Genomic DNA, 3,651 nt, shown 5'->3' on the forward strand with positions numbered 1-3,651 from the left:
ATATAAGGCTATCCAATATGATAATTTTGGTAAAATGCTTTTCATTTTCCCCCTTAAGTTTTCATGTCTTAATTCTGTGACCAACTTAAAATAACTCTTACTGTAACTGCTGGGGTTTACATCACCTTTGGATTGCTGGCATTTCATTTCTGAGAACGGTTAAGAAAATTGATTTTATTTTGGAAGCGATAAAGAAAGGCAGACAATATAACTGATAGTTGCTCTCTCAAATTTCACAGCTTGAAATATAAAAGCATTATTTTAGATCTCTGCAGGCATGAAACAAGTCTAACATTTTTTTATAATTTGGGACATCACCTTTTAGAGAATTAACTACACTGATTCTCAATGAAGACAGGGCCTAATTTTCATAACCAATTGAGGGCTTTTCAAACTATACAAGCACACAAGCAAAATTTCACTCAAAGAAATATTCAAGTCAGGATATTATGGTATTCTTAAGGTAAAATTAATGCCCCTCCTCTACATAAATTAATCCTTAGGTCATTTACACATCTTGAAAATTCATTTATGAATATATTAATAAACCTAAAATCTTGGCCAAAACTTTATTACTCATGTCACACACCACAAAAAGCTACAAATCTGGGATGTAGAAGGCTGCTCTACCCTACCGCTGTAAACTCACCTACAGTGTTTTAAAGATATACAACAGCTGGTGACAACCCTGAACAAAAATTATTCAGCTGGGTGAATGGGTAGGAAATAGCTTCACATATCTAGAGTTCCACAGGTGATCCAGACACTTGACCGTATTGAGAAAACCCTTGGCCTAACAACTCAATACTCTTTAATGAGCTATGTATAATACAAATCAATGTCCCAATTCTGTTTTGAGATAAAAAGAAAGGAGGTTTACCTACGTAAGGCATTCCTAACTGCACTTCGCAGTTTTCTTCACTTCGGCCACACCCCACAGTGTGTGGGGTCTTAGTTCCCTGCCGCTGCTGCTCAGTTGTGTCTGACTCTTTAAGACCCCATGGATTACAGCCCCCCAGGCTCCGCTGTCCGTGGGATTTTCCAGGCAACAATACTGGAATGGGCTGGCATTTCCTTCTCCAGGGATCTTGCAGACACAGGGATCAAACCCACAACTCCAGTATTGGCAGGTGGACTCCTCACCACTGAGCCGCCTGGTCAACCTGCACCTGCTGCCTGGCAGGTGGAGTCTTAACTACAGGATCACCAGGACGTCCCCTACACAGTTTTCCTTCTGGAACACTGAGGTTATTCTTCCAGAAGCTGGCATCATCGACTCCTGTAATACTAATTTTTTAAACAAAATATCCACATAGAGTACATAATTTTTTTCCTAAAAGTTAAGGGTCAGGGAGTTGTTTTTTGAGACAGTAACTAGATTTCATTTCTTTATGGCTCGATGCCCATTAGATAAAAGTCTGAAAAAAATTTCTAACTACCCAAACACATGGCAAATTACAGAAATCACTATATTATACAGGTCTCATTTCTCTCATACAATGTTTCTGAGAAATCTGCTGGGTTCCCCCGCCCCCAACAAATTTTTTTTTTATAGTAACTCAAATTGAGGAGGTTATTGCTTATATAAAGGAGTCTCTTACAAAATGAACAAGATAAGTTCATATGAGACACAACAACACCCATGAATCACCAACCCCTAAAAATAATTTGTATGAGTTTGAAAGAAAGCCTAAATGTAAATCTGTTCAGTCTATTTTGTCTCTCTTAAGGTTAAAACATGTCTATAGTTATACGAAGAAACACAGATCACAAAGAAAACAGTACACATTTTGTTCCTTTTCCTATACTTACCAACATTACTTGTAAAGAAGGTATTTCTGAATAACAAATAATTCCATAAGCTCCATGCATAACTGAGACCAACACATACTACCTCTGTTTAAAAATGAAAGCCATTCATCTGACTTGTTCCTAGAAACATGACAATATGTAAGATCATTCTTTGTAAAACTATTTCTGTAATTATCATCTGCATACATCTGAGAAATGTTTTGACCATGTTTTTGTCATTTATAATCACTCTGCCTAGTCTTTCCTTGATACAGTAATCCACTTATCAGCTATAATTTTAACTCCTAACAAGTGAAGTGCATACCCCTACTGACCCAAAGTGATGTTATGTTTTCAGGATAACATGCAAAAGGAAAGGAGAAAAACAGCACTAATATATCAGCCTTCTAAGACCTTCTGACACCCTCAGGAAAAAAGAAAATTTCTCATCTTTTCATAGTGAAGACAGATTCTGAAAAAGAACAAACACACAGCATTGTTTTAATAACACAACTGGAGAAAAAATACAGTTCATTCGAGATACTGGGCAAAACAACTTGAAAGACCAATGACTTCAGTTTCAGCTACTTAGTTTGAAAGCAAATTAGTCGCTAACGTAGTGGTATACATGGAGTTCTACAAATTAAACACTAATTGTATTTTTAAAGTAAGTTGGTGGTCCATGGTCCTGAAGATCCCCTCTGGGCAGTAATTTTAGTATGCACTCTATGTTTATTCAAGAACCCTCTTACTCAGTAACCAATCTCCAGCCGTCAACAGGTCGATCATCAGTATTCCCTTTTAACGTCTCCCTGCCTCCGCTGGCAAGTATGAAGATGTCATTTTAAACAGGGACTTTGTGTTTTCTTTACTGCGGGGCCAAAGCGCCGTTCCCTTTCAATTTAGCTACCTTTCAACATCGATGTCTTTCGAACCTTTTGCAAACCATTTCTGCATGAAAGACCAATGAGGGTCCGACACCTTGGGAAAGGAGTAAGGAAGGTTGGAGAATGAGAAAACAATTAACAAAAAAAAATCTGGGAGGGACAGCCCAGTTCCGTAGGTAGAAGGTTCTGCGACTAAAGGTTAGAGGGTCGCCACCCGGGATCTCCGCAGCGCACCCCACTCCCCGAGGAAAAACACAACCGCCCCTTACTATCCTGTCAGCGGATCAATTTGATGCTCTGAACCCAAAAGTAAACTGACTCCCTCAATCCCTTTGTCACAACATGGGGCAAGAGGCGCAGGCGACCTCCACAACCCCTGCAGGACCGTTAAGGCCGAGGCCCACTCGGCCTCTCATGCCACCACCAGCCGGACACGTCCTACTCGGCCCCAGACGCCGCCTCCATCCCCCGATGCCCAGGTTAGGAACCCAGGCTCACCAACCGACTTATCCTCCTCCTCACTGTCCCCTCTGCACCACCACTCGGCTCCCGAGTTCCCTAAAACCTCAGCGGGATCCGCGGAATCTTTCCAGCACCCCTAACATGGCGGCCTTGTCCACTTCGCTCTCTTCGCCCGCTGCGGGCGCGTCCGACCATGGCGCATTTTGGGCATTGTAGTTCCGGGGGATAGCCCGGCTGTTCCGCCGGGCCTTGAGGAAACTACAATTCCCAGAACGCACCGCTCCTGAGCATGGCTATTGGGGCCTTTTGGACAGTGGGATGATGTCATTGCAAAAACCCCACTGCATTCATTGTGCTACGATCTATCCACCCCCCTGCTGCTGCTAGGCTTGCGATTGCCGCTCGCTCCAGCTGAGCTAAGCGTAGCAGCAGCACCAGGGCAAGGACTGACTTCAGCCCTTGGACTTAGGACATCGCAACACCCTCCATTGCTTGCGTGACTCATTCGCAC

The 3,651-nt window shown here is 42.4% G+C and overlaps 1 protein-coding gene across 1 annotated transcript in view; it reads left to right on the forward strand.

Moving 5' to 3' along the window:
- Positions 1 to 3,469: 3,469 nt before the first annotated feature.
- Positions 3,470 to 3,651, forward strand: part of RAB30 (RAB30, member RAS oncogene family) — a 95,276-nt gene continuing 95,094 nt past the window's right edge. The window contains exon 1 of the mRNA XM_010853211.1: positions 3,470 to 3,643. The gene's annotated coding sequence lies outside the window, so the exon portion shown is untranslated. The remainder of the gene's footprint in view (positions 3,644 to 3,651) is intronic.

This window comes from Bison bison, unplaced genomic scaffold, assembly GCF_000754665.1.
Source record: "Bison bison bison isolate TAMUID 2011002044 unplaced genomic scaffold, Bison_UMD1.0 scf7180017864324, whole genome shotgun sequence".
Lineage (NCBI taxonomy): Eukaryota > Metazoa > Chordata > Mammalia > Artiodactyla > Bovidae > Bison > Bison bison.